The sequence below is a fragment of the Salmo salar genome, chromosome 03 (genome assembly GCF_965601325.2).
Source record: "Salmo salar chromosome 03, fSalSal1, whole genome shotgun sequence".
Taxonomy (NCBI): Eukaryota; Metazoa; Chordata; class Actinopteri; order Salmoniformes; family Salmonidae; genus Salmo; species Salmo salar.
Window position 1 is genome coordinate 8721269 of NC_138293.1, and position 15376 is coordinate 8736644.

Below are 15376 nucleotides of genomic sequence, written 5' to 3' on the forward strand. Positions count from 1 at the left end.
AAATCCTCTCTAAACAGACCCCTGTCATCATCAGGGATGAGAGCCCTGTAGAGAGTCTCTAAAAAGTTGAGTAGATGCTGGGTGTTGTATGGCCCTATAAGGGGGATATGGGTTAGGACACCATGCTCCGAAATAGCAGCACACATGGTGATATTTCCTCCCCGTTGGCCTGGCAAATCCACAGTAGCTCTGTGACCGATGATATTCCGACCCCGCCTTCTGCATTTGGTCAGGTTGAAGCCAGCCTCATCCACGTATACAAAGTTGTGAGAGGGTTCACTTGATTCCAACTCCATTATGCGCTATATCCCAGAACACACAGTTGAATTTGTTTTGGTAAGGAAGAGTGACATGTATTGCATGTTCCTTCCACAGCAATGGAAATGTGTGCAGTTTATGCTTACTGTACTATGTATCACTATAAAATGCCTCCCTGTGGCTCAGTTGGTAGAGCATGGTGTTTGCAATGGTGTTTGCAACGCCAGGGTTGTGGGTTCGATTCCCACGGGAGGCCAGTACGGGGGGGGGAAAAAAATCTATGAAAGGAATTGAAATGTATGCATTCACTACTGTAAGTCGCTCTGGATAAGAGCGTCTGCTAAATTACAAAAAAAAAAAAAAAAAAAATGTTGCATAGATATATGTTTTACCTGTACATACTGGTACCGTAGCTCCTTAACTCTGTCCTCATTCCTTTGGAATGGTACACGGTACAGCTGTTTCATACTCATCTGGATCCTATGCAGCACCCTGTCGATGGTTGAGATGCTAACCGTATGGATGTTTTCAAAGACATCGTTGTCTTCTATAATGGTCCTTTGTATTTCCCTGAGTCTCATGGCATTGTTTGCTCGGACCATGGTGCAAATAGCCTCCTCCTGTTGAGGTGTGAAAAGGCGTCCTCTGCCACCGGTTTGAGGTAATCTTGCAGTCCTATGTGGGGAAAAATGCAGTGATGCATCGCACACTTTCACATAGACAAAAACTATGCGAACACACATTTTACTGTAAAACATACAGGTGGGTGCATGTAAGGTGCAGTATGTATCTGTATAGAGTATATTTCTGTATGCTGTGAAATACAAGTGGACTACTGTAAAATTAAGCATTGTAGGAAGTATACAGTATACTGCTTATACAGTAACTGTGCACTGTACATTGGTGGACATACCTGTTCTCTCTTCGAAACGTTTGAACTATTGAGGACACGGTTGATCTCCCAATATTCGGCTGCACCCTTCGACCCGCCTCAGCCATTGTAAGGCCATGATTGACAACATGGTCTACAATAGTGGCCCCTATGTCCTCTTCTGCCCCCTCTGTTTTGCCTTCCACCACGCATCCTTGCTCCTCTTCTTCCTCCTCTTGGCTGTTGACCCTGTTCGTTTCCTGGTCCATCCATTATTGGAAAATTGCAACTCTGTGTTGTGGTCTGTCTATATATGCTTGCCAATTGATTCTTCATGAGATGCAATTTAGACAACTGGTTGATTGTTGGTTGAACTAACACTTTACATTCCTTCATGAGTGAGGGTCAATTTCACCTGCACCATTCATCAATTCACGTTTTTGTACAAAAGGTCTAATAGAAATGTGTAAAACTCTACTTGACAGTTTATGACAAATAGTTCAACAATTTTGCATGTAATGGCTTATGCAAGGAACTAATGCCTATATGTTTTGAGGGGTAAGACTATTCAACAGATGTTCCATCTATATTTTGATCAACATGACATGAGCAATTGAAAATACGGAAAAAAGCTGACACTTGTACATTATCAATTGCAATATGTACAAAAGCAATTGCAATTTGTTCAAAGGAATAAGAAATTGCTTTAATGATGTGCACAAGTGACTAGATTTGGAATTTGTACAAGTAGTATCAAGAATGGCACTTTTGATCTAAGAAATGCACCAAAGCAACTGAGAAACTGTAACTAGGCAAGTCAGTTAAGAACAAATTCTTATTTACAATTACGGCCTACCCCGGACGACGCTGGGCCAATTGTGTGCCACCCTATGGGACTCCCAATCATGGCCAGTTGTGATACAGCCAGGAATCGAACCAGGGTCTGTAGTGACACCTCTAGCACTGAGATGCAGTGCCTTAGACCGCTGCGCCACTCAGGAGCCTAAACCCTAAAGGAGATGCAGGGTTTAGTACCGGGTGGTAGGTGACTAAAGGGCAGGGTATTGGGCGGTGGCCGGCTAGTGGTGACAGTTTAACCTCCCAGAGTCAATTTCAGCGGCCCTGTGGAAATGTAATTAGCGTAATAATAAAACGTCTATTTTTTTGCATTGGATGCATCTCAATCCACCGCATCCGATGTCGCATCTGCTGTGAAAAGTAACCGAGCTAGAGCCGTGTTTGTCAGATATAGGACAGACACAGTTTTTCTCCATTTGTTTACACACATTTTCTGAAAGCATGGCTCATATTCTCAGAACTCTACACACAAATCAAAAACACACACAATGGGCAAAACCCCTCAATTCTCCAGCAAAATGAAACTTTACATTCAAAACAATGTTTTTGTTTTCAAATAACACACACAAACCATCATATGAATAGACATTTATAAGAACCAGTTGAACACTGATGTGCTCAATGGAAAACACTTCTTCTCCACTCATCCTAATGACTTAGGCCTTTTTTTGTTAAGTGTTGCCATTTACTACAGACAGTACATAAGTGTATTTGAGTATTGTTTTTATACTCAGAACACACAAATACACGGTAACAAAAACAATGTACACAGTGTACATCCCATTCCCAACCAACACAGTTGCACATACAGTGGTCTACATACAAAACAGAAGAATTTAATGTATACAGTTTTTTTTATTTTTTTTACTATGCTGCATCCTCTCTTCTGTTGCGGTCTGGCCACAGCACCTCATCCACATCACAAGCAATGTTTTCCCTGGTCAAGCAGCGGGGGAAATATCGCCTAGCATGGCGATTCCAGCCATGAAAAGCATCAGCTGCTATAGCTCCACATGCGTCTTCCATAGCTTGGAGAAGAGGTATACGCGTTTGTGGATTTCGGTCATACGCTTTTCATCTCCAGGCAGAAAACAATTCCTCAATAGGATTGAGGAATGGAGAATATGGAGGGAGATCAACAACTAAAAAGCGTGGGTGGGCAGTGAACCAGTTACGAACCAGAGCAGCCCTGTGGAAACTTACCTTGTCCCAAATGACAACGTACCTGAGCTGCTCTGGGCCATCTACCTGATCTGGTGGAATGAGTGTGTTGTGTAGGGTGTCCAGGAATGTGATCAGATGGGCGGTGTTGTAGGGGCCAAGGGTAGCATGGTGATGGATGACGCTGTGGTGGGTAATCGCTGCACACATTGTGATGTTCCCACCGCGCTGGCCAGGGACTTGAACAATGGCACGCTGGCCGATGATATTCCTTCCCCTCTTTCGTCTTTTTGTGAGGTTGAATCCAACCTCATCAATGAAGATGAACTGGTGCTCCACTGCAGCCACCTCTAGCTCAAGGACTCTCTGAAACACACATGACAATATCAGAAATAGACAAGGAGTGGTCACTATTGTGAAGCACAATCATTATGATTACAATACTGAAATGTGCATAATTTATAGTGTTGAGAGTATGCATCAATTGTGGGATTGTATAGGACTCACTTGCACATAGTTATATCGCAATTCTTTGACTCTTTCTGAATTGCGCTCAAATGGCACCCTGTAGACCTGCTTCATCCTGAGATTATTTCTGCGCAAGACACGGTCCAGTGTTGATAAGCTTACCCTATCAATATTTTGAAATCTCATTGTTTTCTATTATTTTTCTTTGTATTTGCCGTAATGTTATGGCGTTATTTTCTAGGACCATGTTGATGATTTCAGTTTCCTGTTCAGGAGACAGAACACGTTCTCGACCACCTTGTGTTGGTAATCTTTCAGTTCTGCCAAACAAATAGTAAAATACTGTAAATACAAAGTAGGAATACATTTCCCAAATACTTGAAACATACTTTATTTTTACAGTCCTACAGAACAGTCCACAGGCAATACTGTACTCATTGAGTACTGTATTGATATGCAGTACTGCAATTTTCTAGCGAGTAGATTTTCTTACCTATTCTCATTTCGGAATGTCCGGATGATGGATGCTACAGTGTACCTGCTCAAATTTGGCTGTACTCTTTGCCCAGCCTCCCTCATTGTTAGACCATGGTTGACCACATGATCAACCAAAGTGGCTCGGATCTCATCAGAGATTACGATCCTTGGCCTCCCTCGTCCTTGTCCTCCCCCTCCTCCTCCTCTTACTCTCACTCCTCTGGCTCTGCCTCTGTTTCCAATGTTGGCATCCATTGCTCCAAAACAGAAGAGCTCACCTGTTGCACTAAAGCTCTGATTGCTAATTGTAAAACTGTGTGACGGGTGTTTGCCCATGTGATGAGTCAGTGTGCATATTTGAATGGCAGTGTGTTCATTGTGAAAACCAAGAGATTTTCTGCATGAAAATTGTGCCAAATGCAAAGAATTGTGTGTAGTGTTTTGAAAAAAGTGTGTTTTAGAACTGCAATTTCAGTGTCAAGCAGGAATTGTGCTTGTAGTTTAGCAGATTTGGTTCAGGGGGTTGGTGCATGAGTTACATGTTGTGGTCATTGTGTCTCAAGTACCAGTATTTGTGTGTAAACAATTGAAACTAAGAACAAACTTCTTGATTTTGGGGGGGGGGGACGACTCTGTTCTATGTAGTGAATCTGTTATTCAATGCGTTTGTATGGGCTAATAACAGTAAGGCCACATTTAAAATCAAGTGGCTAAATTATCCTTGGTATGACTTTCTGTAGAAGTTGGTGAGGGTCTTAGGGGTCAAGCTGGATTTCTTCAGCCTCCTGAGGTTGAAGAGGCACTGTTGCACCTACAGTTGAAGTCAAAAGTTTCCATACACCTTAGCCAAATACATTTAAACTCAGTTTTTCACAATTCTCACATTTTAATCCACAATTCCTGACATTTAAAATTCCCTGTCTTAGGTCAGTTAGGATCACTTTTTTAAGAATGTGAAATGTCAGAAAAATAGTAGTGATTTATTTCAGCTTTTATTTCTTTCATCACATTTTTTGTGGGTCAGAAGTTTACATACTCAATTAGTATTTGGTAGCATTGCCTTTAATTTGTTTAACTTGGGTCAAACGCCTCCTTGCTCTCACACGCTTTTCAGCTCCGCCCACAAATTTTCTATGGGATTGAGGTCAGGACTTTGATGGCCACTCCAATACCTTGACTTTGTTGTCCTTAAGCCATTTTGCCACATTGTCCATTTGGAAGACCCATTTGCGACCAAGCTTTAACTTCCTGACTGATTTCGCTTCAATATATCCACATCATTTTCCTCCCTCATGATGCCATCTATTTTGTGAAGTGCACCGGTTCCTCCTGCAGCAAAGCACCCCCACAGCATGATGCTGCCACCCCTGTGCTTCACAGTTGGGATGGTGTTCTTCGGCTTGCAAGCCTCCCCTTTTTTCCTCCAAACATAACGATGGTCATTATGGCCAAACAGTTCTATTTTTGTTTCATCAGACCGGAGGACATTTCTCCCAAAAGTACAATCTTTGTCCCCATGTGCAGTTGCAAACCGTAGTCTGGCTTTTTTATGGCGGTTTTGGAGCAGTCACTTCTTCCTTGCTGAGTTGCCTTTCCGGTTGTCGATATAGGACTTGTTTTACTGTGGATATAGATACTTTTGTACCTGTTCCTCCAGCATCTTCACAAGGTCCTTTGCACTTTTCGCACCAAAGTACGTTCATCTCTAGGAGACAGAACGTGGTTCCAATACTTGTGTACTATTGTTTGTACAGATGAACATGGTACCTTCAGGCGTTTGGAAATTGCTCCTAAGGATGAATCAGACTTGTGGAGGTCTACCAATTTTTTTCTGAGGTCTTGGCTGATTTTCCAATGTCAAGCAAAGAGGCACTGAGTGATGGTAGGCCTTGAATTACATCCACAGGTACACCTCCAATTGACTCAAATGATGTCAATTAGCCTATCAGAAGCTTCTAAAGCCATGACATAATTTTCCAAGCTGTTTAAAGGCACAGTCCGCATAATGTATGTAAACTTCTGACACAGTGAATTACCTGTCTGTAAAGAATTGTTGGAAAAATGACTTGTCATGCACAAAGTAGATGTCCTATCCGACTTGCCAAAACTATAGATTGTTAACAAGAAATTTGTGGAGTGGTTGAATAGCAAGTTTTAATGACTCCAACCTAAGTGTATGCAAACTTCTGACTTCAACTGTACGTTGACATGGAGTTTCTCACCCCAACTTACCCAATGCACGTTCCTTTGTCTGATTTTTAATATTACAACAAAAATGAGGTTACATTACACAAAGTTATGTCTGTCAGAATCCAAAACTTGATTTAAAAATATCAGTATTGCAGTTATTAACATTACACTTTTCAACTTTTATGGTCATAACGACCAGCTCAGCATCTGAGGTATCTCTGAGATGACAAGGCCCTCTTCTCATTCAGCCACTCCACAACAGTTTGGCCTACCCCTGCTGCCTCACAGAAGTGCTGTGGCCAAATTATTTGTATTTTAGGCTTGCCATATATCCTGCAGGGGAAAGCAACAGGTAACCTTCTTTCCTGACAGGTTCATGACCAGCCTTTTGCAATTCTCATCATCTGTGGACCTGGTCAGGCTTTTTACAAGGGTGGAAGCAGCAGCAACTCTAGCATTAGGGAGGTTGTTTGTTGGTGGGCGCTGCTTAGCTGTCCTCCGGGCCCCCTTGTTACTTCTAGATGGAGCTGGCTTCAGGTTCTTGTCTACAGAGGGACACACAGGTAGTGGCTTATTAAACACCGCACAAAATAAAATTGCTATAGTCAAACTGTTCAGAACTGGGGGAAAACATGGATTGCAGGTGTAGGGGGTTAACAACCTTCCGGTTTGAGCTGGTATCGGGTTCTTGTCTACAGAGGGACAAACGGGAATTAGTGGCTTATTGAACACCACATAATATGTTGATTATTGCATGTTATTTGAACAAATTCATATTTTTTTTGTAATTATTTTTCTTTTAACGTGTATTGTTTAAGATGAAGTAAATTAATTGACCTTTCTTAAATGTAAGAACTCACCTTCTGGGAACTGCCTGTTTAGAACTGGAGGCCACCATGGATGGCTACATTTCAGGTGTGGATGTGGGTCCTTGTATTTTCCAGCACACCGCTGTGCTCCTCTTTCACTTATCTGCCTTTTTATTCTGTCACAACCCAGCTGGGCCCTTTGGGCCTTACCTGCTTATCCTTTTTCCAAATATAGTGTTGGACTGCCTTATCCAGCCAATGTAGCTGAAAACCAAAACAAAGAATTAGCCGATACAAAGTGGATAACAAATATTCAGATATATAAAAAATTACTTTCAAACAACTTACCTTTGTTTATGATCTGTGGAGTTAGACTGCATTGGTCACAGTCCCAAAGCTAGCCCTCTGTAAAGCTCTATCCAGTAGTAGATCTTGGGAAACTGGGACTATCCCTGAGACTGTCCCAAACTTCAAGTGAAGGTGTGCAGCAACCAATCAAAGATAAATGGGTGTCGTAGGGGGCTTGGGGGGGGGTGTTGACTCCCTGCTGTCACCACAAGTCTGAGTATAAAATTGACTGATTTACTTGTATTTTGATTTGTTAAACTTTATAAAGTGTATGAAAATAAATCAGAATGAATTTCAAGGGAGAAAGTGATTTAAGTAAAGAATGTATTCAATTATTATTGACTCACAGGGAATGTCATGTGTGCCCAACACAGCATGTCTCCTAGGTGATTTGAAAATGATCAACATTTACAAAAATGACTATGTACCGACCAGTCAGTTTACTGGGCCTGGCTAGCACCATTCTGGGACCTCATCACTGCCAGCCACTCTTCCACAATTTGGCCGCCAGAGGTAGTGGCACAGAATCGCACAGTTCCATAAAGTGTCCAAATTCACAAGTTTTGGGCTTGCCACATTTAGAACAGTTGTATCCTTCATAGGGCTTGTGCGCCCTGACTTTATTTCCAGCCTCTTCCTACTCCATTTGGTGGTCCTAGAGACCTTGGGTCCACCAGCAGGAGGGGGCAGAGGAGTGCAGGTCTTAGGAGACTGGAGTTATTGGGAGGGAGGTGGTAGGCAGACTGGGTGGCCTGCCCCGTTCGGTCCTCTGGAAGCTGGTACAGTAAGTGCTGCTGGTTGACGGGGCTGGCAGCGGTGGTGTGCTCCTGACTGCAGTGTGGAAGGGTCACTCTCTTCATGGAGGACATCCTATTGTTGTACCTGTGTGATAATTGTAATTATCAGTAACACTGTGTCAAGGTCAACTTGTTGACCTCGAACAGTTGCAGCGTTGTATGGATCTTCATGTTTGGGCTGCCCAGCACCATGTTCCTGATTCTCTTGTAGTCCCCCAGGATGGCAGCCCAACTGTTGACCTGGTTCCCAAGCAGTCTTGCCAGCAGGGTGTTTGTGGCACAACTCAATGAAAATGGCCTCTACTATCCTGCTGGTGTTGGGCCACTGAGCAGGTCAATTGCCTTGCCCAAGCAGGGAGCTGAAATTAGATTTAAAAAAGGAAACATCATGTTAATGAGAAATACACACATGGCTTTGTGTGAAGTGAGTTAGTGAGATTAGAACAATGTGCAGCTCTTCCCCCTTCACGGTTGAGGTCTGAGTTTTTGAAGTGCCCCTGCAGGACTCGGTTCCAGAATCTCTCAGGGTAGGAGACGGCCGCCTTGTCTCTCTCTGGAAGATTTCCCCAGAGAGCCATGATCTCCTTTGTGCCTATTGGAGATCCATGGCCCCTCCAGCAGCCTCACCAGACTCTTGTCCCATGTACTCGTGGAAATAGAAGAGTAATGGGGAAGGGTTGGATTAATAGTTATGAATGGAAAGAAACTTGAGCTGTTTAGGATGTAGACTACCGATCAAAGGTAGTAGAACACCTACTCATTCAAGGATTTCTCTCTACGTTGTAGAATAATAGTGAAGACATCAACTATGAAATAACACATGGAGTCATGTATGACAGCTTTGCACACTCTTGGCATTCTCTCAACCAACTTCACCTGGAATGCTTTTCCAACAGTCTCGAAGGAGTTCCCACATATGCTGAGCACTTGTTGGCTGCTTTTCCTTCACTCTGGAGCCTTCCTGAGTGGTGGGAGACTCATCGAGAGCATGCAAGAAGATGGTGGGATTATCCTCCTCATCCAGCTCTCCCAGGTTGTCCTCTCCTTTCTCAAATTGATCAGGTGTCCCGTCTGGGACATCCGGGTCCTTATCGAGGTTGGACTCCAGCTACTGGTCACCATCGGTCGGGGAGAACAGATACTCAACCCCAATGAGTTCCCCTTAAACAGAGACAACAACAAAAAAGAGACCCATTTTTACATTTCAACATACCAGGAATGTGGAGGTGGAAATATTCCAGGGAGGTGGATCCACGTGCGCAGCGCAAACCCTTCCTTGGTCACGTCCTTGCTCTTGTTGGTCTAGAGGATGACACCAGGGGGGTCCTGAATGCAGACCAGCTGTCATCTCTGGGTCTGCCAGATGGCCTGCATCCCATCACGGTCCAGGAGCCGGATACCCGTGATGTCTCCAGGAGCCACTCCGATGAGACACTCGGTCACCTCCGCCCCAGGTGTGTGTGGCGACGACAGTGCCGAGCCATCTCCTTGGAGCTGATCCTCTTCATCACCTGGGCATCGCTGAGCCCCGTAATGTGGCTCTCCTTCAGCTCCCCTCGCTTGGCCTCCCGCAGGCGCTCCAATATGCAGGAGGAGAGCCGCTGCATGAAGAGAGCATACAGAGGATGGTTCTCTGTGGTCACTCCCCCAGCAAAACGACGGATGAGGTGCCACACATCTAGTCGGACGATGAGCTCATCCCACTGGCTGAACATGACTGCCGTCTTCCCCTTGCCCATCAGGTTGCAGCAGTCCCGGTCGACATAGAGCCGCTTGGGAGGTGCCACTCCAGCTCTACTATAGCGCTGTCGGTGAGGACTAATGAGCACCTGGCTGTATTCATTGCCCACGCTGCTGTCCCGTGTGCTGCCCAGCTAGTTTAGATTACAGAGCTGTTCAGGAAGGAGACAGCCCTTTACGACACACAAGAGTATGAGATAAAAGGTTGTCAAAAAATTTATCTCATTACAATGCTCCAGTGTCAAGACACTTACTTGGAACTGCATTCTTCGAGGCCAAGATCTTCAACACCATAGACTGCAGTTTTGCCTGGGGCCACTGAATGCTTTGCCAGAAATGCTGTGACTGCTTGACCAAGATGCCTTTTAATAACAAACAATGGAGACAATAAGTACTGTTATACTCTATGAAAATCGAATAACTGGTTGTTTTTATCATTACTGATACCACATGTAATACTAACCCCGGCTGGGTCTTTAACCTCTTACATCTAGACGTTCCGCTAGCGGAACACCTGCTCCAATATCCAATGATAGGCGTGGCGCGAATGACAAATTCCTCAAAAATACAAAAACTTCAACTTTTCAAACATATGACTATTTCACAGCATTTTAAAGACAAGACTCTCCTTTATCTAACCACACTGTCCGATTTCAAAAAGGCTTTACAGCGAAAGCAAAACATTACATTATGTCAGCAGAGTACCAAGCCAGAAATAATCGGACACCCATTTTTCAAGCTAGCATATAATGTCACAAAAACCCAGAAGACAGCTAAATGCAGCACTAACCTTTGATCTTCATCAGATGACACACCTAGGACATTATGTTATACAATACATGCATGTTTTGTTCAATCAAAAAACAGCTTTTTACATTAGCATGTGACGTTCAGAACTAGCATACCCCCCGCAAACTTCCGGGGAATTTGCTAACAATTTACTAAATTACTCACGATAAACGTTCACAAAAAGCATAACAATTATTTTAAGAATTATAGATACAGAACTCCTCTATTCACTCTGTCCGATTTTAAAATAGCTTTTTGGTGAAAGCACATTTTGCAATATTCTAAGTACATAGCCCAGGCATCACGGGCTAGCTATTTAGACACCCGGCAAGTTTAGCACTCACCAATATCAGATTTACTATTATAAAAGTTTGATTACCTTTTTGTTGTCTTCGTCAGAATGCACTCCCAGGACTGCTACTTCAATAACAAATGTTGGTTTGGTCCAAAATAATCCATCGTTATATCTGAATAGCGGCGTTTTGTTCGTGCGTCCCAGACACTATCCGAATGGTAAAGAAGGGTCGCGCGCATGGCGCGACAAAAAAAAATCGAAATATTCCATTACCGTACTTCGAAGCATGTCAACCGCTGTTTAAAATCCATTTTTATGCCATTTTTCTCATAAAAAAGCGATAATATTCCGACCGGGAATGTCCATTTAGCTAAACAGAGGAAAGAAAACAAAGCTTTCGGTCGACGCGGGCACGAGCCTGAGTCTCACAGTACTGTAACCAGCCACTACCCAAACGCACTACTTTGTTTCAGCCAGAGCCTGCAAAGCCACGATTCTGCTTTTTGCCGCCTTCTGAGAACCTATGGCAGCCGTAGGAAGTGTCACGGACAGCTAAGATCCTCACTCTTCAATAAACAGAGACAAGAAGAACGACACCTTGTCAGATAGGCCACTTCCTGCATGAAATCTTCTCAGGTTTTTTCCTGCCATATGAGTTCTGTTATACTCAGACACCATTCAAACAGTTTTAGAAACTTTAGGGTGTTTTCTATCCAAAGCCAATAATTATATGCATATTCTAGTTATTGGGCAGGAGTAGTAACCAGATTAAAATCGGGTACGTTTTTTTATCCAGCCGTGAAAATACTGCCCCCTAGCCATAACAGGTTAACAACATTGATTTATGAAGTACTATTTGTCTAGTATGTGTGTTAAACACCAAAGAGTTACTTATACCAAAATGACTGATTTTGGAAAATGACAAATCTCACCCGATCTTGTCCTTGGACTCATACAGGTCCTGCAGTGTCTCCCCCCTGTGTCTATGGAAGCCAACAAGGGCCTGGCCCTCCTGTTCGGGCTTGGAGGCCCGAATTCTGGAGTCCACGAATGCACTGCGGAACCTGATTTCCTCCACGACATCAGGGTAGGCGTTTGCATAGCGGGCCAAGGCCTCCGAGTTGGCCGTAAGTGGTACTTGGGAGATGCTGCGCTCTTGCGGCTAGCCACCAGCCCACGTTATTCTCTAACAGCCACTTGGGAGTCTGACCCCGGTACATGCCGAACTGAACCATGCACCGTTTCAGAACAACCATCTCTGTACTGGGGTCGCCACCCTCTGAGATGACAAGGATCCGAGCCTCTGCCTCCACCTCCTCCAGCTTCTTGGACTTCACGGGGGGGCCTTGCAGCACTTGGCCTTGATTGCCTCAGGCGTGGCATTCATTACTAGCTCCTTTCCCCTGCGCCTCAATGTTGGATGTTCCATCTAAAAAGGGGCAGAGATGAATGACTAGTTTTAGTCATGTAGCTTTATGGCAAAGAACACTGGTGCCTATATGACAGATACAGGAAGGGAGTGTCCCATATAAGGGGTTTCATCTGTACAAAGCACGTTGCTTATTTATGGAATGCATGTGAAGTTATGTAGCATTCAATGCATGTCAGATCTAAATGAGCAAATGGTAAGATTAACACAATGCATATTCCATGATTGTAGAATGTTGAGGGAATTGAATAGCCTACATAGCATTGCAGACCCATATGCATGTGTAAATTGGAAGGCAAATATCATGATTTTCACACCATTAAACTAGCTAACAATACATGTATTACCTATTTCATGATTGTTACGTGTTGAATAATACTTTGCCATGAACTGGAACCAAAATAAATGACTGTAGCATGCTAACGTTACTGTACTGTAGCCTTCACGATTTCAGACGTCTTATACCATACAACAAAGCCCAAATTTAAGTGATAATATGCTTGTAAAATGTATTATTGAAAATGCAGACAAGTGCTGGCTGATCCACCAGTAGCTACCCCGATGCCGAAACAATGCTACGTGTACCATATGTAGATGACACCAGAGTTCGCACTGTATAATATACACTGCTCAAAAAAATAAAGGGAACACTTAAACAACACAATGTAACTCCAAGTCAATCACACTTCTGTGAAATCAAACTGTCCACTTAGGAAGCAACACTGATTGAAAATAAATTGCACATGCTGTTGTGCAAATGGAATAGACAACAGGTGGAAATTATAGGCAATTAGCAAGACACCCCCAATAAAGGAGTGGTTCTGCAGGTGGTGACCACAGACCACTTCTCAGTTCCTATGCTTCCTGGCTGATGTTTTGGTCACTTTTGAATGCTGGCGGTGTTTTCACTCTAGTGGTAGCATGAGACGGAGTCTACAACCCACACAAGTGGCTCAGGTAGTGCAGCTCATCCAGGATGGCACATCAATACGAGCTGTGGCAAGAAGGTTTGCTGTCAGCGAGTGTCCAGAGCATGGAGGCGCTACCAGGAGACAGGCCAGTACATCAGGAGACATGGAGGAGGCCGTAGGAGGGCAACAACCCAGCAGCAGCACCGCTACCTCTGCCTTTGTGCAAGGAGGAGCAGGAGGAGCACTGCCAGAGCCCTGCAAAATGACATCCAGCAGGCCACAAATGTGCATGTGTCTGCTCAAACGGTCAGAAACAGACTCCATGAGGGTGGTATGAGGGCCCGACGTCCACAGGTGGGGGTTGTGCTTACAGCCCAACACCGTGCAGGACGTTTGGCATTTGCCAGAGAACACCAAGATTGGCAAATTCGCCACTGGCGCCCTGTGCTCTTCACAGATGAAAGCAGGTTCACACTGAGCACATGTGACAGACGTGACAGAGTCTGGAGACGCCGTGGAGAACGTTCTGCTGCCTGCAACATCCTCCAACATGACCGGTTTGGCGGTGGGTCAGTCGGGGTGGCATTTCTTTGGGGGGCCGCACAGCCCTCCATGTGCTCGCCAGAGGTAGCCTGACTGCCATTAGGTACCGAGATGAGATCCTCAGACCCCTTGTGAGACCATTTGCTGGTGCGGTTGGCCCTGGGTTCCTCCTAATGCAAGACAATGCTAGACCTCATGTGCCTGGAGTGTGTCAGCAGTTCCTGCAAGAGGAAGGCATTGATGCTATGGACTGGCCCGCCCGTTCCCCAGACCTGAATCCAATTGAGCACATCTGGGACATCATGTCTCGCTCCATCCACCAACGCCACGTTGCACCACAGACTGTCCAGGAGTTGGCGGATGCTTTAGTCCAGGTCTGGGAGGAGATCCCTCAGGAGACCATCCGCCACCTCATCAGGAGCATGCCCAGGCGTTGTAGGGAGGTCATACAGGCACGTGGAGGCCACATACACACTACTGAGCCTCATTTTGACTTGTTTTAAGGACATTACATCAAAGTTGGATCAGACTGTAGTGTGGTTTTCCACTTTAATTTTGAGTGTGACTACAAATCCAGACCTCCATGGGTTGATAAATTGGATTTCCATTAATTATTTTTGTGATTTTGTTGTCAGCACATTCAACTATGTAAAGAAAAAAGTATTTAATAAGATTATTTCATTCATTCAGATCTAGGATGTGTTATTTTAGTGTTCCCTTTATTTTTTTGAGCAGTGTATGTTTACAATTCGCTATTGGCCTCCCAAGTGGCACAAGGCACTGTATCGCAGTGCCACTAGAGATTCTGGGTTTGAGTCCAGGCTCTGTTGCAGCCGGCCGCGCACGGGAGACCCATGGGGCTGTACGTAATTTGGCCCAGTGTCGTCCGGGTTAGGGGGGGTTTGGCCGGCAGGGATGTCCTTGTCCCACTGCGCACCAGCGACTCCTGTGGCAGACCGGGCGCAGTGCACGCTGACACGGTCGCCTGGTGTCTCCTCCGATGCATTGGTGCGACTGGCTTACGGGTTAAATGGGCATTGTGTCAAGAAGCAGTGCGTTTTTTTTTTGCTGCTTCATTCTTACGACTTCACATATTTAGCATTAACATTAATCATTTTCATGCAAGCTTATGAAAGATACTTAGACTAACTCTCTCTCCGTGTCGTCATGTAAACAATGATCCGATGTGGGGAAAGTGTCATGGCCGCCATTTACTTTTTTGGAAAACTGAAGTTGGAGCTATAGTCAAGGAGCGAATACGATTCCACGGGCCTGTGGAGCACCTTAATAGACTTTACAGGGCCCCAAAAGATGGCTTGAATGTAAAAATGTTAAGGTATTGAATTAATATTCATGTTAAATAGGCACATTGGCCCTTTAAGTAACTTGAAACAGTAGGTGTGGCCACAGGTACAGTTGAAGTACGAAGTTT

At 44.4% G+C, this 15376-nt stretch overlaps 1 long non-coding RNA gene across 2 annotated transcripts; it reads right to left on the minus strand.

Moving 5' to 3' along the window:
• Positions 1 to 6335: 6335 nt before the first annotated feature.
• LOC123741598 (uncharacterized) lies at positions 6336 to 9393 on the minus strand. Of its 2 annotated transcripts, XR_014391829.1 has the most exons (3): positions 7441 to 9393; positions 6945 to 7356; positions 6336 to 6828 (listed from the first exon to the last, which is right to left on the minus strand). It is a non-coding gene; the product is annotated as an uncharacterized LOC123741598 (long non-coding RNA). The 2 variants fall into 2 exon arrangements; XR_014391828.1 differs by having other exon boundaries at positions 6336 to 7356.
• Positions 9394 to 15376: the final 5983 nt, after the last annotated feature.